Source organism: Gossypium raimondii, chromosome 5, assembly GCF_025698545.1.
Source record: "Gossypium raimondii isolate GPD5lz chromosome 5, ASM2569854v1, whole genome shotgun sequence".
Taxonomy (NCBI): domain Eukaryota; kingdom Viridiplantae; phylum Streptophyta; class Magnoliopsida; order Malvales; family Malvaceae; genus Gossypium; species Gossypium raimondii.
The window spans coordinates 39,513,771-39,540,030 of record NC_068569.1 but is presented as its reverse complement, the minus strand read 5'-3'; the positions used below and the strand labels follow the sequence as shown (position 1 = coordinate 39,540,030).

The 26,260-nt window shown below is 34.2% G+C and overlaps 1 long non-coding RNA gene across 1 annotated transcript; it reads right to left on the bottom strand.

Moving 5' to 3' along the window:
• Positions 1 to 14,053: 14,053 nt before the first annotated feature.
• Positions 14,054 to 14,969, bottom strand: LOC105766061 (uncharacterized). The gene is made up of 2 exons (XR_001124968.2): positions 14,741 to 14,969; positions 14,054 to 14,290 (listed from the first exon to the last, which is right to left on the bottom strand). It is a non-coding gene; the product is annotated as an uncharacterized LOC105766061 (long non-coding RNA).
• Positions 14,970 to 26,260: the final 11,291 nt, after the last annotated feature.

Here is a 26,260-nt window from a genome sequence, read left to right as displayed (position 1 = left end):
TGATGGAAAACGGGGTCGACTTGGATTTTTGAAAATGAAAACGAAAATGAGAGTCGTCACCGATCCTTTTTGATAAGATGTGATCGGGTCACCTTGAAAAGTGGTTGTTTTTAATAAATGATTTGATTTTATTAAAACAACAAGTTTGGTCCATTTAAATTGAAAAACGACTTGAGTCGGTTACGCACGAGGAAGGATTAGCACCCTCGATACGCCCAAAATTGGTACCTAGTTGATTACTTAATGTCTTAGTGTCGAAAAATTGAAAACTTTAATGAAGTTAAAAAATACGATCCTAAAAAAAACTCGGATGATATGGATTGAAATTCAAGAGGATATTTGGCTATTCGGTTGAACGAGAATTTTTTAAAAGGATATTTAGCCATTTGGTTGAACGAGAAAAATCGACACCCAACACCTTAGGGCACGTTCTCTCGAATTTCCCAAATGCAAAACATTGCCTTATTTTAAAATTTTTGAAAGGATATTTAGCTATTTGGTTGAATGAGAAAAATAGACACCCAGCACCTTAGGGCACGTTTTCTCGAATTTCCAAACGCTAAATATTGCCTCAATTAGAAATATTTTCTCTTTTTTGAAATATGATATTTATATGCATGATGGAATAATAAACATGATTATATAAATAAAAATGAACAAAAACGAATAATAAATCAATCATGCATATACTATAGCAAATAAACAAATAAATAAACTAAAGCATAAAAATAAACATATAAATAAGTACATAAATGAACATAAAAATAAAGGAAAATATATATGAAAATTATAAAATATAAAAAATGTATGTACATATGAGTATTTTAAAATAATTAAGTAAAATACATATATATAAGTATGTATACATATATTCATGAGAAGAAAAAAGGTATATAGATATACGTACATAAATATGCATATATATATAAAAAGTATTTATATATATATTAAATAAATTATATATGAAATATATATATATATATAAGCACTTATATAATAATATAATATAACATGGCACATATATTTAGAGATTACATAAGTAAATATAAATGGAAATATAATGATAATAATAATAATAATAATAATAATAATAGTAATAATAATAATAATAATAATAACAATGGTAACATTAAAATAATAAAGTTAACAAAAATTGACTAAATAATAAAAGATGCTAAAAAAGGGATTAAATCGAAATGAAATAAAAAATATAGGGCCAATTCGAAATAAAGGAAAACGAAAAGGATCCAATTGCGACGCGCGTAAAAATGGAAGGACCGAAATAGAAAGTAAACCCAAAGTTCTAAAACGCAGCACCTCAATGGACCAAAATGAAATGTAAGTAAAACTTGAGGCTAGATCCAAAATAAAAGAAAACAATGAAATAGGACCAAGTCAGAATCTATTTGAAGAAGCAGGGGACCGCCCGCAAATATCCCCTTTTAGAAAACACGGATCCTCCCCGTGGTCGGGTCATCACATGGATCGAGGCCAAAAGCGGCGTCGTTTGGCACTGACCCTAAGGGCAAAACGGCGTCGTTTCTATTACCTTTATAAATAAAAAAAAGTTCTAAACTTCATTTTCTGCCCATTCTCTTAAAAAAAAACTGATTTTTCTCTCAAAATCCCCTCCCCTCTCCAAAAATCCGGCCAAGGGTCCGGTGAAGCTCCGCCGTCGACGCGCACGCGGTGGCCGGAAAATTCAAAAAGGTAAAAAAATCACTTTTTTTTTTGTATTTTTCGTAAATATAAACTATTTTATATACATGTATATATATGATTGAAAAAAAAAAGAAAAAAAATGAAGTCGAAAAGAAGAATAAAAAGGAAGAACACCTTTTTTAAATTTTTGCGATTTTTGTATTGATTTCTCAATATATTTTTCTTTACATTTGTTCTCCCCCTTACAATCGTTTCAGAAAAATGGCTTTATAGCCGAAATTACAAGGTCCTATCTGTTTTTTTCTTGTTTTTTCTTGTTTTTGCTCTGTTTGTCCTTGTTGTTTTCGCGTGTTTGTGTTGGTGAAGTCAACTTCTTTGTATTGGTGTAAGGCATGAATCATGGCGGTGGCGAGACCTTGGGCGATGAGTGCGCTAGAGGCACATAGGTAGCAAGATCTGGCGCACTAGGGTTTCTAGGTTTCGATTTTTTTTGAAATTGTTTTAATTTTGGGCCATCTGGCCTTGTTATTTTTTGGGTTTGGAATTTGGGTTGTAATTTTGGGCCTGGGCATAAATTGGGTCTTACAGCTACCCCTCTTTGCTCGTTGTCGTGTAACGAGAACAGAGCAAAGACTAAGAAAGACCAATTTTTCCTGGTCTCATCGAGTCTCGACTTCTTTTAACACTTCTCCTCTTCACGTAGTATTATCCCAGTCCGCTTCGACCCACTCCATTGCAGTTCAAAAAGATCTGACTTGTAGCTCCAATCTTCTTCGCCAGTAACCCGGGGGACGATGTTTGTGGTTTTAGCTTTGCTCCACTGTAACTTCAGGGAGATAAGACTGGTTTCTTTTGTCTGCTCCACTACTACTTAGGGAGATAAGACTTGATGTGATCTGCTCCACTACTGCTTAGGGAGAAAAGATCTTACATCTTCAATCTACTCCACTACTACTCAGGGAGATAGGATTGGTGGCTTAAATCTGCTTCTCCACTATCTTGGGAAAATAAGATTTACCATCTTCGATCTGCTCCACTACTGCTTAGGGAGATAAGATCTGCAATCTTTGACCTACTCCACTACAGCTTAGGGAGATAGGATCTACCATCTTCGACCTACTCCACTACTGCTTAGGGAGATAGGACTGGTGGTTTTGATCTGCTCCACTGCCGGTACAGGAAGCCAAGATCTGTGGTCTTCAGTCTGCTCTGCTGTTAACGCAGGAAGGCAAGATCTGCTTCTTTAACCAGCTCCACTGCAATCGATGGAGGCAAGGCTTTTTTTTATCTACTTCGCTGTTAACGTAGGAAGGCAAGATCTGCTTCTTTAACCAGCTCCACTGCAACCGATGGAGGCAAGGCTTTGTTTTTTGATCTGCTTCGCTGTTCACGCAGGAAGGCAAAATCTGCTTCTTTAACCAGCTCCACTGCAACCGATGGAGGCAAGGCTTTGTTTTTTGATCTGCTTCGTTGTTAACGTAGGAAGGCAAGATCTGCTTCTTTAACCAGCTCCACTGCAACCGATGGAGGCAAGGCTTTGTTTTTGATCTGCTTCGCTGTTAACGCAGGAATGCAAAATCTACTTCTTTAACTAGCTCCACTACAACCGATGGAGGCAAGGCTTTGTTTTTGATCTGCTTCGCTGTTAACGCAGGAAGGCAAAATCTGCTTCTTTAACCAGCTCCACTGCAACCGATGGAGGTAAGGCTTTGTTTTCGATCGCTTTGCCGTTAACGCAGGAAGGCAAGATCGCTTTTAACCCACTCCACTGCAACCGATGGAGGCAAGGCTTTGTTTTCGATCGCTTCATTGTTAACGCAGAAGGCAAGATCGCTTTTAACCAGCTCCATTGCAGAATCGATGGAGGCAAGGCTTCGTTTTCGATCTTCACTGGTCTACTCTCTAGGGAACATGATCTATCTAATGAACCTAATTATGCCTAATGATTAGGATGGCATGATCAAAATGAATCAAACGCTCCTAACTAGACATGTATGAATGGTGTTTGCATGAATGTAGAATTTTATCTTTCCGAGAATGCTCCCGCTTAGGTTGTCATTACTCGAAGTTTATTAAGGCCTTGTGACTGACGTGCTACGATGCCTTCTCGCTTGACTGGCTTTTCTGAAGAAACATTTAGCCAGGTTGCCCCCATCGTAAACCTCAGAGTTTAATCCATTGGGGCACCAAATTTGTACCATCATTTTCCACTGTAATCCAAGAGTAGAGATATATGGCTTTCCTCAATCCTCTCTTATCCCAATTCAAGGATACAGGATCTGAATCATTCTGGTTTCTTACACCATTCTCAGGGTGTCATACCAAAGACTTATGCACAGATGAAGGCTCTCTTCTCCAAGGTAACCTCTTCCTATTGCCTGATGATCATTGCTTGCTTGTTCATTTAAGCTTTGTCATTAACCCGTCATCTTATCATTTTGTTCAACCAATGCATTCGACAACGAAATTCAAAGAGAAAGTCTAAATTCAGACTATTCCTTCTCAGATTTCCAACCTTTAAAATAGGTGTGTTCTAAACAATAGTTTCAGGCTTCTATATTATTTAGAAACTTTTCAGAGTAATATGCAAAACTTCCTTTGTGAAAGTTTTATTAGTCCATTAATCATTATTCCAATGCAACATGTTTGCAAAAAAGTTAAAACATTGGATAAGAATAAAGTTGGTTCTGAGCATAGCTTGAAAGAATAAATTATCGAAAATAGTAAAGAAGGATGACAAAAAAATTAATTGGGAATGTAATATCTTGGAAAAGAAAAAGGTATTCCAAGAATATGAGAATTGGGTGCCCCAGATATCGCAGTTTGAACTTCTCTGTAAAACTTTTTGAATACCATTTTGAGTTGGACATGTGTTTAGGAGATCTACAGCGCCCTGTCGATGCCCCAAGATGTCGCCTATCCCTTCCTGTTGATTCAGGCATAGCAAGATCACCACATGCCTAATCTGATCTAGATTCGAGTTGCTTTGATTACCTCATGCTCCATTCTGATCAATATTTGAGCCGCCATTTTCGGGTTTTCAACTCAAATCCCCATTGGCCTAAGGTGCCCTTTGCGGGTTTTCCCCTTAGCCTCTCCATTTTACTTTTCATTTTTTCATTTTCATTTTCATTTTTCATCTTTCTTTTTTTTGAACTTCATTGTCTTGAAATACTGTGATAAACCATGGTGCCTGATTTTGAACTGATTACAGCCCTCAGCTATCATGTTGTCATTCCAGTTCAATTCATTTTCCAATACCATCCTCTCTGGCATATGATGACATTAACGCGTGCAGTAGCCTCTATCCATTTGATGAAGTAATTAATGATCTCAATAGTGAAGCAATGCCCATTAGAAGTCTTCGATAATGGTGATGTCCATGCCCCATTTTGCTCGAAATTTGAGTCGCCCTTTTCAGGTTTTCAACTCAAAACCACCTTTGGTCACAAAGCGCCCTTTTTGGGTTTTCGCCTTGGCCTCTTCTTTTCTTTTATTTGCGTTTCATATTTTTATTTTGACTTTGATTGATTTCTCTTTTTCTTTTTGTTTTTTTATTTTGATTTTGATTTTGATTTTTTTTCTCTTTTTCTTTTCCTTTTTTTCGAATCGGATCTGAACTCTTGGGATTAGAGAAGTCCTTGTTATCCCTTTCAAAGGATCTCCTCTGATATCGGATTTCCCTTATAGAGCCTTTTGGGGCAAAACTACAACTGAAAACTTTTGATCTTCCTCTTCCATCGGGATAAAATCTAACATCTTGAAGGGATAGAAACTCGACTTCAAACGGGCAAAGCTATGCTGAATCGACGAGAATGGCATTGCCCCGGTAGAGAATTGTATCATTCATACAAGTTTTGACATCGTGTTGTTGTGCAAATTTCTTTATCAGTGCTTGACCCGGCATATCCTGTTGTGATCCTACAAAGACCTCTTTGAACAAGGTCTTACTTCATTTTTGAGGACAAGTCAATTCTAATATTCACCAAGCTCAGAATTCCTAATGATTCATTGAGAGGTAGGATCTGTCTATCCTCCTACTCAACCATCCTCAATAAGTCCGGAGGTAAGCTACAATCTTTGTCATTTTCAAAGTCCTGAGATCCCTCTGAACACATGTCTTGCTCAAAAGAAAAATCTGGGTCTATAGCAGAGTCATTCACGTCATTGATATCTGAGGACTCATAATATACACCGAAGAATATACAAAAGAATGTATAAATTTATGAATGATTATTTACAATATGATTATGAATGAATGATGGTTTGGAAGAAAATCCCAAAGAATGAAAGAATATAGAATTATCCGTAAAGAATGAAAATATCGACTCAAAAATAATCGTAAAGATGTATTTCATAATAACGTTCAGACATAAGCCTATTTCACAAAGGAATTTCTATCATTTCTAGGCTAAGAACAACAAAAATGTTCTGAATATTACTTTAAAAAGTTCTAGAGACTATAGGGTTTTCTTCCGCAGTTGAATTGCTTAGAACACTTCCATGTTTATAAGGGCAAATATCTAACAGGGTCCCTTCTTCAGTTGCTTTTGCATTGCATTCACTCCACTTATCAATTATGATTGGGTAATGGAGTTTCCGCACTGGAGGAATCATCAAATTTAACGACGCCCATACTAATAAGCCTTTTAACCAGTTTTTTAAAAGCAATGCAATTTTCTATCGAATGCCCCGTATTTCCCGCATGATATTCGCATTGTGCATTCGCATCGTGCCATCTGGGGTACGGAGGCTGTGGAGGCTTTGTATAGAGAGGGGCAACAATGCGCGTGTTGAATTATCAAGATACAGCTCCTTATACGTCATCGGAATTGGCGTAAACTGGAGGTTCTCAGTACCTTGTTTCGCACAAGGTTCTTGTCTAGATGAACCTTGCTGACTAGCAATCACCTTATTGTAAGTGTTCACATTGCTCACCTCGTTTTCCTTTTTCTTTAAGTCTGACCTTCTATTATTCTCCCCAGCATCAATCTTTCCACTTCTCACGGCACTTTCAATCATTTCACCGCTCATGACTATGTCTGAAAAGCTTTTTGTCGCACTTCCTAACATATGCGTAATGAACGGGGCCTTCAGCGTATTGATGAAGAGCATTGTTGTCTCTTTTTCCAAGAGTGGTGGCTAAACTTGTACGGCAATCTCCCTCCACCTTTGTGCGTATTGCCTAAAACTTTCATTAGGCTTTTTCCCCATATTTTGCAGGGTAATTCTGTCAGGCATCATTTCCGAGACATGATTGTACTGTCTCATGAAAGCCTGTGCCAAATCCCTCCAAGTACCAATTTTGTTACGCTTTCGGTGATTGTACCACTTTGACACTGCTCCTGTAAGACTTTCTTGAAAGCAATGTATTAATAATTGATCATTATTAATATACCCCGTCATTCTTCTGCAAAACATAGTAATATGGGCTTCTGGGCAACTGGTCCCGTTATATTTCTCAAATTTCGGCATTTTAAATTTGTAAGGTAGCACCAAGTCCGGAACCAAGCTCAGATCTTTTGCGTCTATCCCATGATAGCTTTCAATGCTTTCTATTGCCCTAAACTTCTCTTCTATCCATTTCCATTTCTCCTCAAATTGTTTTGGAAGTTCCTCCTTCGCCTTCTCCTTTTCAGCCATCTCATCAAGATCTGGGATAGCAATATTATTCGGGTTATCACCGGGATTAGAGCCCGCTCCAGGTTGAAAATTCATTGGTATTGAAGCATCGCCTTGGAACTGCTGAGGCCTAACCGACATAGAGGGTCTTCGCGGATGCAGCTCAGTTTGAACCTGCGCATGCGGAGGCGTGAAACCTGGAGAATAAAGTGGTTCGCCATTGTTTTCTTCCTCATTAATAATCACAGGTCCTTTCCCCTTATCTACTCCCTTCAATAATTGCGTCATCTTAGTCATCAGATCATTTTGAGACTCTTGCATCTTTTATACCATGTCATGTTGAATCTTTTCTATTTGTTCTTTCATTTGTGCCTGCAGCTGGTCTTGCATTTCCTTTTGAAGTCGCTCTAGGTTTTCCAACTTTTGGTCCATAATTTTTGACTTAGCTCGGGTGTCGTAACTTTGTCGGTTTTCCAGGTTAACTGAAATAAATTGACTCAATTAGACTCTTTCAATGGATGCTAATGCATGTAATGCCGGTGCATAAAATGAATGCCTAGAGAGACATTGATTTTGATTCAATTACATTTAGGAAACTTTTCTAGAAAGCAAATTCCTTTACATAAAGCAGATGCATGTACGGCCTCGCCCTTATATTCCTAGAGACAACATCAATCTTTTCCTTCATCTGCATGTTTGTGATAATCTCACCAATTTCCAACAGACGCCACAGCTAGCTTCTTTTCTAGATCTTGGTCGTCATCTTCATGAGACTCGTCAACTTCTTTAAGGGAGTTCGAACGTCGAAGGCTCTTGGACAATCATCTTGAATCCTCAGGCCACGAAGTAAGGTCACGAACTCTTCCATTGTCTTTCTTGTGTTTCTCAGAATATATTCAGGCAGTCGTTTTGTTTTCTACTTTATCAAGGAATTCGTATTCCATGACAAGCTTTCTAATTTAGTAATTGGATTTGAATCAATATCTCTTTCCTAAGATACAAATGCAATGCAATCATAATCAAAACAAAACAAGATGGGTTAGTACAAAACAGAAGCAAACAAGAAAAATAGAGTACCTATTCGGGTAACCACTAGGGGTTTGAAATAGCTCTACCTAGGGTGGGCTTTTAAGGTCTTCTACATGCGGTTTGGCTCTAAAGTCAAGGTACCCGAACCAGCAGATTCCTCGATCCTCACCCATTATAGGCTCATATGGACCGAGTTTGGTTTAGGGGAATACATTTCCCTATGGCTGCACGGAGATGAAAATCTCACGAAGACATAGGTACGGATGTATCCCGAAAGCGATCCACTATCCTGCACGGAGGTGAAAACCTCACGAAGGACTAGCTTCTCACTCCCACTTAAAAGGTGTGACCAACGGTCATGCAATGCAATGTGCAGAAAGATATAAAAATTTAAAATGCAAAACTTGATGAAAACTATAATTCAAAACAAATGAAATGCAATGACAGGATCGTAAATTTAAACCAAGTTTTCAATTTTCGACAAAAAGACAAAAAATAATCAACTCATGGCTTGACTCACTTATTTAATCCCCAGTGGAGTCGCCAAGCTGTTGACACCATTTTTTTGATGGAAAACGGGGTCGACTTGGGTTTTTGAAAATGAAAACGAAAATGGGAGTCGCCACCGATCCTTTTTGATAAGGTGTGATCGGGTCACCTTGAAAAGTGGTTGTTTTTAATAAATAATTTGATTTTATTAAAACAACAAGTTTGGTCCACGAAATTCAGAAAAACGACTTCGGGAGTCGGTTACGCACGAGGAAGGATTAGCACCCTCGATACACCCAAAATTGGTACCTAGTTAATTACTTAATGTCTTAGTGTCGAAAAATTGAAAACTTTAATGAAGTTAAAAAATACGATCCTAAAAAAAACTCGGATGATATGGATTGAAATTCAAGAGGATATTTGGCTATTCGGTTGAACGAGAATTTTTTAAAAGGATATTTAGCCATTTGGTTGAACGAGAAAAATCGACACCCAGCACCTTATAGGGCACGTTCTCTCGAATTTCCCAAACGCAAAACATTGCCTTATTTTAAAATTTTGAAAGGATATTTAGCTATTTGGTTGAATGAGAAAAATCGACACCCAAAGACCTTAGGGCACGTTTTCGAATTTCCAAACGCTAAATATTGCCTCAATTAGAAATATTTTCTTTTTTTGAAATATGATATTTATATGCATGATGGAATAATAAACATGATTATATAAATAAAATGAACAAAAACGAATAATAAATCAATCATGCATATACTATAGCAAATAAACAAATAAATAAACTAAAGCATAAAAATAAACATATAAATAAGTACATAAATGAACATAAAAATAAAGGAAAATATATATGAAAATTATAAAATATAAAAATGTATGTACATATGAGTATTTTAAAATAATTAAGTAAAATACATATATATAAGTATGTATACATATATTCATGAGAAGAAAAAAGGTATATAGATATACGTACATAAATATGCATATATATAAAAAAGTATTTATATATATATTAAATAAATTATATATGAAATATATATATATATATATAAGCACTTATATAATAATAATATAATATAACATGGCACATATATTTAGAGATTACATAAGTAAATATAAATGGAAATATAATGATAATAATAATAATAATAATAATAATAATAATAGTAATAATAATAATAATAATAATAATAATAATAATAATAATAATGGTAACATTAAAATAATAAAGTTAACAAAAATTGACTAAATAATAAAAGATGCTAAAAAAGGGATTAAATCGAAATGAAATAAAAAATATAGGGCCAATTCGAAATAAAGGAAAACGAAAAGGATCCAATTGTGACGCGCGTAAAAATAGAAGGACCGAAACAGAAAGTAAACCCAAAGTTCTAAAACGCAGCACCTCAATGGACCAAAATGAAACAAAAGTAAAACTTCAGGGCTAGATCCAAAATAAAAGAAAACAATGAAATAGGACCAAGTCAGAATATTTGAAGAAAGCAGGGGACCTGCCTGCGCAAATATCCCCTTTAGAAAACACGGATCCTCCCCAAGGTTGGGTCATCACAGTCGAGGCCAAAAGGCGTCGTTTGGCACTGACCCTAAGGGCAAAACGCGCCGTTTCTATTACCTTTATAAATAAAAAAAAGTTCTAAACTTCATTTTCTGGCCTTTCTCTTAAAAAAAAACTGATTTTTCTCTCAAAATCCCCTTCCCTCTCCAAAAATCCGGCCAAGGGTCCGGTGAAGCTCATGGATTGACGCCAAGTGGTGGCGAAAAATTCAAAAGGTAAAAAATCACTTTTTTTTGTATTTTTCGTAAATATAAACTATTTTATATATATGTATATATATGATTGAAAAAAAAAGAAAAAAATGAAGTCGAAAAGAAGAATAAAAAGGAAGAACACCTTTTTTAAATTTTTGCGATTTTTGTATTGATTTCTCAATATATTTTTCTTTACATTTGTTCTCCCCCTTACAATCGTTTCAGAAAAATGGCTTTATAGCCGAAATTACAAGGTCCTATCTGTTTCTTTTTCTTGTTTTTTCTTGTTTTTTGCTCTGTTTGTCCTTGTTGTTTTCGCGTGTTGCAGGTTCGGGCGAAGTCAACTTGCTGTATTGGTGTAAGGCGCAACTGGCGGTGGCAGACCTCGGGTGACGAGTGCGCTAGAGGCACATGGGTAGCAAGATGCGGCGCACTAGGGTTTCTAGGTTTCTGATTTTTGCTGAAATTGTTTTAATTTTGGGCCATCTGGGCCTTGTTATTTTTTGGGTTTGGAATTTGGGTTGTAATTTTGGGCCTGGGCATAAATTGGGTCTTATAATTATTAACGAATTTAGTTTTAAACAAAACTAAAATAAAAAAATAAGACCCAAATCATTATTAAAATCAATTTATTTATGTGTCAACTAATTAATGGTGACACTTGAGAGATACAGAACTAATGTTGAACTAAAACTTATCTTAATTGTTTCAATATGTTACTTTAGATATATATTAGACATGTGCTGGCTCTCGATCTAGCTTGATGGTTAGGTTTACTTGGTTGAGAGTAACCGAACAACATAGGTGATAGGTTCAAGATTATAGTGTTTGATGAATGGAGGTTTACAAGAATTTGTTAAGCTAAAACTTCTAAAATAAAAAACGCTGAGATGGCAACTTTTTTCAACAGCTGGTTGGGGATGAGATATGTGGAATGACATATCTGACCATACTTGTTCAAAAATTACCCTCTTTGCAGTGCCCTCAAACCTAATAGGGATGTTAAGATATAGTAGCCTTGATTTTCTCATTTTCACTTTCACCTCCAAAGTCCAAAGTAAATCTCAAAAAATAAAAAAATTAAAACTCCACTGTGAATCCAAAAAAATCAACATTATCACGAGAAATTTTCAATGGAGCTATTTCATCCTTGAATATTTATGTACTCTTAATTTATTTTTAATTTACTTGTGTAAAATAATTTCTTATACAACTTTATATTAATTAAAATATGCTACTTGAAAAATTTTTTCAGAGTGTGACATAATTATCACTAATTTACATACTAAAAACATGACATAATTATCACCTAGAGTATAGTTTACAATTATATATGCTATTAACATTTATCAATTTCCACAAGGTTAATATTTGTAAATAAAGAACTTAAGAATTTTGCTTATTTAAATTTTAAAAAGTATTCACCGATTAATTTCCATAATAGATGTTTTAATTGTTGTATTTTATTTCAATAATTTTAGCCAATACAAACTAAAGTATTATAAACAAATAAATAATTAACCATAAAATTTATAATGCCTTATTTGTAATTTTATACATATCAACTTCTAGCTATCACTAAGTTTTACCAAAAATTTTAAATAAAAGTTAATAGAATTAGTTAATCAAACCAATTAATAAAATTAGTTGGTCAAACCACTACTACAATCAACTATCAACTATCAACCAATTGCCAAACAAGATCAATAACTAGGGTTTATTCTTTTTCGAGATAGAAAATAATGATCATGATGAAGAAAACTGATTTAAATTTTTAAAAAATTAATTCATGTCTAAAAGTAAATCATGCAAACATTCCATTAGTGAGTTAGTAAGTAAGTGATTAAAAAGTTCATGATGATATTGAAAATTTTCATGATTGAAAGTACTGATTTAGTTTACTTGAAAATTGAAATAGTATTTTGGCCACCAACTATATTAGTTTTCTTAGGTGGTAAAGTTTTTATTTTTATAAAAGTGGAACATATTGTTATATTAATTATCCAAATTGTTATATTGGTTGAAAAGATTTTGTTGATATTTTTAATCAATTAAAATTGGCACATAGTATTTTATAATCCTACCAATTTGAACATGACATGTCTCGTTAACGTGGCCTTTATTTATTTTGAATTTTTTTTTAAAATATGTCTTTAACTAATTGGAAAACTAAAATCTTAAGTAATTTTTAATTTCTATATATATTACTTTTATTTGACTTCGTCTCTTTCGACAGCTTTTTCTTCTTCACGGAAAAAAAACCAAAGTTGACTCCAAATCATTCTCACCTATGAAAATGGCTTCTTCAGATTAGATCCCAAGATCACCCTTCTCTTGATAAAAAAACCTAACCGGCGTAGGTCAGATCCTTCGACCTATCTCCGAAACCCAAGTTTTCGTTTCACTGTCCCTTCATCTTCAGCAAGTTTTTATCTATAAACCAAATCTTTTCATGAAAGAAACACATTCTTCACAATGTAAAACCCAATTTTAGGAATTTTCAAATATAGTTTCTAGGATCTTTATGATCAACAACAATTTTCTATGTCTTTTAGAGATCCAACCTCCACGTATGTAAACGAGATATGCTTAATACAAAGCCTAACATTTGTGGACATCAATGATTTTAAATTTGATGGGAACCATTAACAACAAATTTTCTATTCTTTTCATCTTAATCGGTTAAGAAAACGACACAAAACAACAATTTATTTGAGAAAAACCGTAAGTTGAAAGAGTATAGATACGATACCATGTCGGAGAGAGAATTTTAAGTTTGGTACAAAATAAATGTATATTAGACTATTAATTTAATTAAAACAATTTCTTTAAAAAATTATAGAGATAAAACGTTGAAGTGAATAAAAAAAACAAGTTATTGTTATGGAAGTGAATATAATTTATTATAGTGGGCTTATGAATTTGATCTTGTACAATAATAAACTAGTTATTTGTTGAGCTGTAATCTACCAATAGAAGTCACTATTGCAACATAAATCAACTTGCATTATTTGATACCTTCACAATTTATTAAAATAAGTGTTTTATTAATATTGTGGAATGATTCAAGCAATCAATGAAAATCAATTTATTCGGATAAATATATCTTGAAAATCGAATCGTAGCGATTGTATTAGAGGTTTATTAATAAAATTATTATTATACAAGAACTTAATTGATTATTTAAATAAAATTTTTAGAATGCCACGACCAAGTATTAGTCTTGAACATTTTACTGCTCGATAGGTTTCTACAGTAGTCTACTTGTCTTGAGAGCAAACCTTGAGCTACCTTCCCTAAGGTACTCTATGTCTATAGACTTAAATTCAGCTACCACTAATATTTTCTACCTTCTTTTGAATTGTTAAAAACTATTTATGCAAGAGCTTAATAAACCAATAATATTTTTTATGGTAAAGAGGACTTAATTGATTATTATTATTGTAAGAGCCCATTTTTGCCCGGGCCCAAAATAGAGCCCCAAATTCCAAAATAAAATAGTCCATTACAGTTGTGGCCCAAAACCAAAATTAAATAAACCCAACGGGCCCAAAATATTAAAAAACCTAGCCCAAATAACATTAACAGTTTCGGTAGAGGGGAGCGAACCCTAACCCTCTCCAGCGCCGCATGCACGCCCCTGCCCCTGTGCGCCGCTCCAACTCCCTGCACGCCGCCGCCGCACTTCACCATGCTCGTCTGACACCTGCAAAGAATTGAATGCAACAACAAATGAAGAAGCACGCGGGCAATAATAGTAGTTAATAGATAATAAAGAAGAAGAAAGCATTTTGATTCGGCTATAAAAGCCCGAATCTTACCGTTGTATTTTTTTTACGAACACTAGAAATCAAAAAGCAACGCAAAAATATTGAAAGGTGGATGTGAATCTTTAAACTGTTTTCTTTTTCTATTTATTTACTTTTTCTTTACCTTATTTCTTAAGAATTTATCTCAATAAAACCAACGTTTTATAAACGAGATACATCAAGAGCAAAACAGTTTCAGATGATGTTTCTTTTTACTATTTTTGCTTGAGTTTCTGCTTGTTTTTATTTATTTACTATTTCAGTGTATTTCATTTTCCCTTTTTTTCTTTTCTTTTGCATTCAAAATAATAAAAAAAAAAATAAGAAAAGAGAGGAAGGAAACTCACCTCCCCGTCGTCGCTTGTCGTCGGCCACCAGCCATAGTGGTGGTGCGGCGAACCACTGAGGTGGCTCATCGGTCGGCGTCAAGGGGATTGGAGACCCCAGCAGAGAGGAGAGGCTCTTAAATTTTTTTTCTCTTTCTCTAATGCTGCAGCAAAACCCTGTTTTAAGAAAAAATTGGCCCTTTTAGAACACTGCAGTGGCAGTATTTTAGGAACCCTTCCCAGACGCAAAACGACGTCGTTTTGGGGGGGGAACCCGCGTGTTTGATTCTTTGGGGTTATTTATGCGGGTATTCCCTCTGTTTTTTTTGTGCTTTTAATTCAGTCCGTTTTCACTTTCTTTCCTTTTTAATTTGTCCCCATAATTTCATCTTATTTTGTTTTGGCCCGTATCAAAACGCACAGCATAAAGGACTTTGGGTATTTATCTTTTCGCCCCTTGATGCTTCCAACATGCAGCGAATTAGTCCCTTATTCCTTCTTGCAATATTTTTAATTATTCCCATTAATTTCATTCTGATTTCAATCGCACCCTTGACCCTTCAGCCTCCATTTTTGTACATATATTGTTTTTTAAACTGCATTTGTATTTCTTTATTATTTAGGATTTCCTCTTATATATTATTTTATTTTAAACTATTTTAGATTTATTATTATTTATTTCAAGTTTTATATACATTAATTATTTTAAATATATGTACATACATTATCTATTCTAGTTCCTGTTTTATTTTTAATATAAAACAATTTTTCCTTTTACATTCTTATATGATAATGTAAAAATTTTAGCTATTATGTATTTTATATATTATTTTATCTTATGTTAAAAGGTATTACATATGTTAATTATTTTAAAACTTTTGTACCTTTTTCGATTTTACTATTTGTTTTAACTTATTTATTATCCATTTCAAGATTTTCATATATTCCTTATTTTATGCTTTCATATGTACATATATTATTATTTATTTTAAAATTCCTCATATATAATATTCTTAAATTGTTGTATATGGTTGATTTTTTTATTTTTAAATTTTTATATTATTTATTTAAGACTCATTCATTATCTTTTAAAATTGTATTATATTTATTTATTCTAATTTACTTTATACTACTCATTTCAAGTTATTATATATGTTATTTAATTTATTCGTCTTTGATTATTAATAATAATGTTTAAATAGTGTATGTTGAGTGGTTACCTTTGTAATACCCAATTTTAGCCCGGGCTCACATATGGAAACATAATCTTCGAAGATATGCAATCTTAGATATGATATGCAATATTAGATATGATATGTAATCTTAGAAGATGTGATTTTGTAATCTTAGAGATTTAATTTGTAGATACCCTTTAATCTTAGCCGTTTGTGTAATTGATCTGTACCGTTGGATTTGGGGAGGCTCAACTATAAATAGAGGTCTCTCCCTTCATTGTAAAAAAGAAAAGAAAAGAAAAGAGGGAATCAATAAAAAAAGGGAGAACGATTGACAATTTTTTAAAGGTGGCTTACTGTTTATTTTCTTTTTCGATTATTTTTACTTATTTACGATTTTAAAAAGGAAGAAGGTGATACCGCTGCAAATTTTATTTATTTATTTTATTTAGCCCTAATAAAGTGACGCGTTTCAAAGGATGGAGATATTTTCCCATTCGAGCCCTATGAGTTATTCGCGCCTTTTTAATGTTTTACAATTAGTTTTTTTATCTTTTTAGAATTAGCCCTTTAATTTGCTTTTAATTTCAATTTAACCCTGCTAGAACGACGCCGTTTTAGAGGAGAGGAGAAAATTTCCCTTCCAGCCCCTCTATATAATTCGCGTGTTCAATTTAATCCTTTGGGTTTTATTTATTTGCAGATTTTCCCCTAGATTTTTCATATTCAGTTCAATTTAGTTTTTTTTCTTTTTTTAAAATTAATTAACTTCCATAATGTAATTATTTCTTTTATTTTTTAATTAGTTTTTATTTATATATATATTTGTTGTTTTTATTTATTTTTTAAAACAAATATTTTTATATGTACGTATATTTAATTTTTAATATTGTAATTATTATTTAATATTTATATATATATCCTTTTATGTATCCATTTATCTTCCTATATATATGTATATTTTCTATAATGTATTTATTATTATCATTATTTTTATATGTACATATGTATATATATTTTTAACAAATGTTTTGTTTATATCCATATGGATATTTATTCTTTTTTAAAAAGGGCTCAAATATATATATTTTAAATACCTATTTTATAATCTATATATGTTTATCTATTGTTCTTTATATTCATAAATATTATGTATTGCATATATATATACCTTCCATAACCCAAAAATTTATTTGTAAATCATATGTATATTTTAATCTTCATAATTTCTATGTTCATATTATATATATCCTTTTCTTCATTTATTTGGTTGGCTTTCCTCCTTTCGTTATATAATTGAGTTTACATTTAATATTTTGCATGTCATGGATTATTGTTATCGATTTTGTTTATTCATTTATTCATATTATTTTTATGCCACCGTAATATTTATTATTGCATTGTATATTTAATGTAGCATCACATCATTTTTCACTCGATTTCAAAATTTTCAAAATTGAGATAATGCTTGTATTTAGGATTTTCAAGGAAATTGAGCCCTAACGTATTGGGTTCCGATTTTCTTCGTTAAATCTAACAATCGAGCATTTCTCTTTAATCAAAAAAATAAGAACTCATTATTGGGAATTCAACACGTTGTGTCCTAACGTATTGGATGTGACGCATTGATTTCTCGAAATGAAGATTTTTTCTAAAAAATAATAAAGGAAATATTCGAGTTTGGGATTTTGGAGGAATTGTGCCCTAACGTATTGGGCGCGATTTCTTAAATCTTGAATAAATGGATATTTTTTAAATTTTTATTACACGAGTATTCGCCTAATTCATTTTTATGAAATTAGAATGTCGTGCCCTAACGCATTGGGTGTGGTATTTTCTTTCTCTGAAATGATAAGGGTCTTAATACGTAACGTTTAAGAGTTTTTGCTAAGGATTATATTTTTCAAATTTTTGACATTAAGACATTAATTAATTAACTAGGTACCAATTTTTGGGCGTTACGAGGGTGCTAATCCTTCCTCGAACGTAACTGACTCCCGGATCCATTTTTCTAAAACTCATAGACCAAAGCCGTTTTTTTAGGTGATCCAATCACACCTTAATAAAAGATTGGTGGTGACTCCCAATTTTCATTTTTTAAAGTCGACAACCTAAATTTTTCGTTTTTCAAAAAAATGGTTTCGACAGCTTGGCGACTCCGCTGGGGACTTTTTTTTAAAAAAAATAAGAGAGTCGAGCCACAAAGTTGATTAATTTTTGTCTTATGGTCGAGAAAGTATTTTTTTTTAAAAAGTCATGATATTTTTTTTTTGCATTCATTATCTTCTTGGTTAATGTATTTAAATATTGTTTGCACTACACATTACATGAGTTGAATGATTTTACCCTTTAAGTGGGAGCGAGAAACTAGCCCTTCGTGTGGTTTTCACCTCCGTGCAAGATAGTGGATTGCTTCCGGGATACATCCGTACCTATGTCTTCCTGAGATTTTCATCTCCGTGCAGCCATAGGGAAATGTATTCCCCTGAACTGAACTCGGTCCATATGAGCCTATAATGGGTGAGGATTGAGGAATTTGCTAGTTCAGGTACTCTTGCTCTAGAAGCCAAACCTCATATAATGAACCTTAGGAATCCACCTTAGGTAGAACTATATTGAACCCTAGTAGATATCCGATTAGCTGTTTTACTATTTCTTGATTATATTTTATGATACTGACTTTTTGTGTTTTATTTTGATTGCACGCCTTGCTCTAGAAGCCAAACCTCATATAATGAACCTTAGGAATCCACCTTAGGTAGAACTATACTGAACCCTAGTAGATATCCGATTAGCTATTTTACTATTTCTTGATTATATTTTATGATACTGACTTTTTGTGTTTTATTTTGATTGCACGACATGACATTTCATTTCATCATAAAAAAAAGAGGTGTTGATTCACGTTCAGTTGCTAAATAGAGAGCTTGTCTTAAGGAAATGGGTTTCTTGATAAAGTGGATGACAATATGGTTGTCCGAATATGGTCCAAGAACACATGATAAGAGAAGGATGATAATTTAATGGAGGACTACACGATTATGGCTCGTTGCCCAAAGATTTAAGATGACAAAGATTATTCGAGAGCCACTAAACTTTCTTAAAGAGAAGCCAACGAGCATCACGAGGATAAGTGAGCAATGAGTTACGGCCTGGATCGAGCAAAAAGGAGATAGAAGATACTTCCTTTTTGAAAAGTTTGTGAGATTTATCTTAACGCTCGAATGAAGAAGAGGATCGAATGTCTTCGCCTATGAGGGCAAGGCCGTATAAATATTCATTTTATGTAAAGAGATTTGTTTTCTAGTAAAGTTCTCTAAATGGAATTGAATCAGAATCAACGTCTCTTTATGCATTCATTTCATGCATTTGCATTACATGATATCATAGCATTAAAGTCCACTAAAAGACTCTATTTGATATAAATCATTCCTTAGTTAATCTGGAAACCAACCAACCCACAACACACCGCTACGGTACTCGATCAAAAACTAGGGACACGGATCAAAGGATAGAAAGGCTAGAACAGTTCCAAAAGGAAATGCAGGAGCAGCTTCAACAGTAAATGAATGAGCGGCAAAAAATGATAGACAAAATGATGGAATCTCAAGGGAGTATGATGGCTCAGTTAACTCAATGGTTGAACAAGGAAACTGATAAAGGAAAAGGCTCTGTGCTCAATGTTGAAGAGGGAGACAATGAGGGACCTGTCTATCCTCTAAACTTTACCCCCCAGCAAGTTGAGATATACCCGCGTAGGTCCTCTGTTACCATTAATCCTTAGTAATTTCAGGATGACGCTACAAAGCTAATGAATCTTCAGGCAAGATCAGGCTCTAACCCCAGAGCCAACCTTGTTAATCCTGCTATCCCTGACTTCGATGAAATGGCTGGAAATGAGAAAATGAATGGTGAATTGCCAAAACAGCTCGAAGAAAAGTATAAATGGCTGGAAGAAAATTTTAGAGCGATGGAAAATACTAAAAGCTATTATGGGTTGATGCTAAAGAATTGAGCTTGGTTCCTGATTTAGTGCTCCCTTACAAGTTCAAAATGCCTGAGTCTGAGAAGTACAATATAACTAGTAGCCCCGACGCTCATATAACTATGTTTTGTAGGCGGATGACTGGGTATGTTAATAATGACCAGCTGCTGATACATTGTTTCCAGGATAGCCTCGTAGGGGCAGCATCTAAATGGTACAATCAATTGAGCCGTACCATAATTGGTTCATGGAGGGATTTAGCGCAGGCATTCATAAAACAATACAGTCATGTGACAGATATGGTTCCTGATAGAATCACCTTGCAGAATTTGGAAAAGAAATCAAATGAAAGCTTTAGGCAGTACGCACAGAGATGGAGGGAGGTCGCCGTCCAAGTTCAGCCACCGCTCCTGGAAAGGGAAATGACAATGCTATTCATAAATACATTGAAAGCTCCGTTCATCACACATATGTTAGGGAGTGCCACAAAAGGCTTTTCTGACATAATCATGAATTGTGAAATGATTGAAAGCGCCGTAAGGAGCGGAAAGATTGATGCTGGAGGAAATAACAGAAGGCAAGCCTCAAAAGAAAAAGAAAATAAGGTGAACAAAGATGAACACGTCTGATAAATCGATTACTAATCGGCAGGTTCATCAAGACAAGAATCATATGTGAAGCAAGGTACTGAAAAACTCCAGTTCACTCCAATTCCAATGTCATACAAGGAGCTGTATCAAAGCTTATTCGATGCGCATGTTGTTTCACCTTTACATGTGAAACCTCCACAGCCTCCGTATCCCAAATGGTACGACGCAAGTGCACAATGCGATTATCATGCGGGAATTACGGGACACTCTATAGAGAATTGCATTACCTTCAAAAAGCTAGTTGAAAAATTCATCAACATGGGTATTGTCAAGATGGATGGCTCATTTAGTACCCAGTCATGATTAAATGCAATATATGAAGGGGTGTCGAGAAGTGTTCACGATGAAACAACTGAAGAAGGGACCTTGTCAGATTTTCGCCCTTATAGACTTGGGAGTGTTCTAAATAATTAGACTGCAGAAGAAACCCTTGTAGTATTTAGAGATTACTCAGAGTAATGTTCAAAACACACTTGTTGCCTTCAGCCTAGAGGCAATAGAATTCCTTTATGAAATAGGCTCATGTCTGAACGTCGTTATTCTAATAAAATACATCTTTGCATTCATTTTTTGAAGCCAATATTCTTTCATTCTTTTCGAATAATTATACTTTCATTCTTTCGAATCTTCTTCCATATTATTCTTTTATTTCATTCATAATTGTACAAATGATTATTCATACATTCTTTTGTATATTCTTTGTTACCTACTATGGGTCCCCAGATATAATGACATGAGTGATGCTGTTACGGACTCAGAAGTTCCTTTTGAGTGGGATCTATGTTTAGAGGGATCTCAAGACTTTAAAGATGACATAGATTGTAGCCTATTTTCAGACTTGTTGAGGATGGTAGAATAGGAACGAAATCTTACCTCATGAGGAAATAATGGAGATTGTGACCTTAAGGGAACGTGCATAACCGAAGAAATGAAGCAGAACCTTGTTGAGTTACTTCAAAGAGTTCAAAGATGTCTTCGTATGGTCATATTAGGATATGCTTGGGTAAGCACTGACATTGTAATATGAACAACAATATGATATCAAAAATTTACAATATGTTCAATATTAACATCATGAACGATGCATTTAGGATTCTTTGCAGGGACAATGCCTTCTTCTTTGGCTCATCATGGTTTAGCCCGTCAAAGTCAAGTTGCCATTTCTCCGTTGTTGGATTTCATCTTAATTAAAGGGGAAGATCCAAAGTTTTCGTCATAGTTAAATTTCACCCCAAAAGGCTCTATTAAAGAAATTTGGTTCTGATTGAAAGGGATAACGAGGACTTGCCTAATCCTATGAGTTCAAATTCAAAAAAAAGGGGGTCAAAATCAAAATATAAAAAAAAAGAAAAAAAGAAGAAAAAGTGATAAAAAGAAAAAGAAAAGGAAAATGGAGAGGCCAAAGTGAAAACCCGTAAAGGGCACCTTGAGACCAAAGGGGATTTGAGTTGAAAACCCGGAAAGGGCGGTTTAAATATTGATCGAAATGGGGCACGAGGTGATTAGAGCAACTCAAATTTTAACCAGATTGGGGCATGTGGCGATCTTGCTATACCTGAATTATCAGGAAAGAGTAGGCAACATCTTGAGGCATCGACAGAGTACTGTAGATCTCTCAAACACATGTCAAACTCAGAAGGGTCTTCAGAAAGTTTGTACAGAGAAGTTCAAGCTACGATATTTGGGGCACCTCATCTCCATACTATTTATTTTGAATTTGTTGTTCTTGGAATACTTCATTCTTTTCCAAGATACGCATTCCCAATCAATTTCTTTATCTTTCTTTACTATTTTTGATAATTTATTCCTTTCGAGCTATGCTCAGAGCTAACTTTATTCTTATCCATTGTTATGACCTTTTTCACAAGCATGTTGCATTGGAATAATGATTAATGGACTAATAAAACTTTCAAAAGGGAAGTTTTGCATATTACTCTACAAGTTTCTAAATAATACAGGAGCCTGAAACATGACTATTATTTAGAACGCACCAGGTTTAAAGGTTGGAAATCTGAAAAGAAAGAGTCTAAACTAGGACTTTTTCTTTGGATTTTGTTGTCAAAAACATTGGTTGAACCAAATGACAAGATGTCAGGTTGGTGACAAAGCTAAAATAAACAAGCGAGCAATGATCACCAGGCAATAGGAAGAGGTTTTCTCGGAGAAGAAAGCCTTCATTTGCACATGAGCCTTTGGTGCAACACCTTAGGCATGGTGTAAACGACCAAAGAATTTTACATTCTGTATCCTTAAATTGTGATAGGAGTGGATGGAGAAAAAGCCATATATTTCTACCCTCGGGTTGCAGTGGGAGAATGATGGTACAAATTTTTGCGTCCTAGTGGATTGAACTTTAAAGTTTACAGTAGGGGCAATCTGACTAAATGGAAATGCCAGTTGAGCGAAGGCGTTATGGCGCGTCAGTGATAAAACCTTAATAAATGTCGAGCAATGATAACTTAAGCGATAAGGAAAGATCGCTGTAAATAAAATGACATTCTGCATTCATGCAAACATCATTCATACATACCTAGTTAGGAGCATTTGACTCATTTTGATCATGACATCCTAATCACTAGGCATGATTAGGTTCATAAAATGAATTATACAGGTCATGTTCCATAGAGAACAAACTGGTGAAACACTAAGCATTGTCTCCCTGAGCAACAGTGGAGTAGGTTGAGGATCGTAGATCTTATCTCCCTAAGCAGTAGTGGAGTAGATCGAGGACGGCAAATCTTCTCTTTCCAAGATAGTGGGAAGCAGATTTAAGCCACCAAGCTTTGTCTCCTTGAGCAGCAGTAGAGTAGGTTGAAGATTGTAGATCTTATCTCCCTAAGCAGTAGTGGAGAAGATTGAAGACGACAAATCTTATCTTTCCAAGATAGTGGGAAGCGATTTAAGCCACCAAGCCTTGTCTCCCCGACAAAGCAGTGAGTAGGTTGAAGATTGTAGATCTTATCTCCTAAGCGATGAGTGGAGCAGATCGAAGACGGCAAATCATATCTTTCCAAGATAGTGGGAAGCAGATTTAAGCCACCAAGCCTTGTCTCCCTGAAGTTGTAGTGGAATGGGTTAAAACCTTGGATCTTATCTCTCTAAAGTTGCAGAGAGTAGATCGCATCTAGTCTTATCTCTCTGAAGTTGCAGTGGAGCAGACTAAGTAAGCAAGTCTTATCCTCCTGAAGTTACAGTGAGGCAGACTGAAGATGGCAAATCTTATCTCCCTGAGGTTGCAGTGGAGCAAATTAAAGCCGATAATCCTATCTCCCTGAAGTTGCAGTGGAGCGGATTAAAATCACAGATCTTATCTCTCTAAAGTTGCAGAGAGCAGATCGCATCTAGTCTTATCTCCCTGAAGTTACAATGGAGCAGACTAAGCAAGCAAGTTTTATCCTCCTGAAGTTGCAGTGAGGCAGACTGAAGATGGCAAATCTTATCTCCCTGAAGTTGCAGTGGAGCAGGTTAAAGCCGATAATCCTATCTTCCTGAAGTTGCAGTGGAGTGGATTAAAACCTTGAATCTTATCTCTCTGAAGTTGCAGAGAGCAGATCGCATCAAGTCTTATCCTCCTAAAGTTGCAGTGAGGCAGACTGAAGATGGTAAATCTTATCTCCCTGAAGTTGCAGTGGAGCAAGTTAAAGCCGATAATCCTATCTTCCTGAAGTTGCAGTGGAGTGGATTAAAATCTTAGATCTTATCTCTCTGAAGTTGCAGAGAGCAGATCGCATCTAGTCTTATCTTCCTAAAGTTGCAGTGGAGCAGACTAAGTAATCAAGTCTTATCCTCCTGAAGTTGTAGTGAGGCAGATTGAAGATGGCGAATCTTATCTCGCTGAAGTTGCAGTGGGGCATACTAAATAAACAAATCCTGTCTCCCTGAAGTTGCAGTGGAGTGAATTAAAACCACAGATCTTATCTCTCTAAAGTTGCAGTAGAGTAGATCACATCGAGTCTTATCTCCCCAAAGTTGCAGTGGAGCAGACTCAAAAAAGTAAGCCTTATCCCCCTGAAATTACAGTGGGGCATACTAAATAAAAAATCCTGTCTCCCTAAGTTGTAGTGGAGTGGATTAGAGTGATGGATTTTATCTCTCTGAAATTACAGTTAAGCAGATTAAAAGTTACGAGTCACCAATCCTATCTCTCCGACGTTGCGGTGGAGTGGATTGAGACACCAATTCCTATACCTCTGAAGATGCAGTAAGATGGATATGGCTGCTTGAAGAAGAAGAGCACCAAGATCCAGCGTGACCGTGCAAAAATTGGCCATTTCTAAAGTCTTTGCTCCGTTCCTGTTACACGACAACGAACAAAGAGGGGCAGCTGTAATAGCCAATTTTAGCCCGGACTCACATATGGAAACATAATCTTCGAAGATATGCAATCTTAGATATGATATGCAATCTTAGATATGATATATGCAATCTTAGATATGATATGTAATCTTACAAGATATGATTTTGTAATCTTAGAGATTTAATTTGTAGATACCCTTTAATCTTAGCCGTTGATGTAATTGATCTGTACCGTTGGATTTGGGGAGGCTCAACTATAAATAGAGGCCTTTCCCTTCATTGTAAAAAAAGAAAAGAAAAGAGGGAATCAATAAAAAAAGGGAGAACGATTGGCAGTTTTTTAAAGGTGGCTTACTGTTTTTTTTCTTTTTCGATTATTTTTTACTTATTTACGATTTTAAAAAAGGGAGAAGGTGATACCGTTGCGAATTTTATTTATTTATTTTATTTAGCCCTAATAAAGTGATGCGTTTCAAAGGATGGAGATATTTTCCCATTCGAGCCCTATGAGTTATTCGCACCTTTTAATGTTTTACAATTAGTTTTTTATCTTTTAGAATTAGCCCTTTAATTTGCTTTCAATTTCAATTTAGCCCCGCTGGAACGACGCCGTTTTAGAGGAGAAGAGAAAATTTCCCTTCCAGCCCCTCTATATAATTCGCGTGTTCAATTTAATCCATTGGGTTTTATTTATTTGCAGATTTTCCCCTAGATTTTTCATATTCAGTTCAATTTAGTTTTTTTTCTTTTTTTAAAATTAATTAACTTCCATAATGTAATTATTTCTTTTATTTTTAATTAGTTTTATTTATATATATATTTGTTGTTTTTATTTATTTTTTTAAAACAAATATTTTTATATGTACGTATATTTATTTTTAATATTGTAATTATTATTTAATATTTTTATATATATATACTTTTTATGTATCCATTTATCTTCCTATATATATGTATATTTTCTATAATGTAATTACTATTATCATTATTTTTATATGTACATATGTATATATATTTTAACAAATGTTTTATTTATATCCATATGGATATTTATTCTTTTTTAAAAAGGGCTCAAATATATATATTTTAAATACCTATTTTATAATCTATATATGTTTATCTATTGTTCTTTATATTCATAAATATTATGTATTGCATATATATATCGTTCCATAACCCAAAAATTTATTTGTAAATCATATGTATATTTTAATCTTCATAATTTCTATGTTCATATTATATATATTCTTTTCTTCATTTATTTGGTTGGCTTTCCTCCTTTCGTTATATAATTGAGTTTACATTTAATATTTTGCATGTCATGGATTATTGTTATCGATTTTGTTTATTCATTTATTCATATTATTTCTATGCCATCGTAATATTTATTATTGCATTGTATATTTAATGTAGCATCACATCATTTTTCACTCGA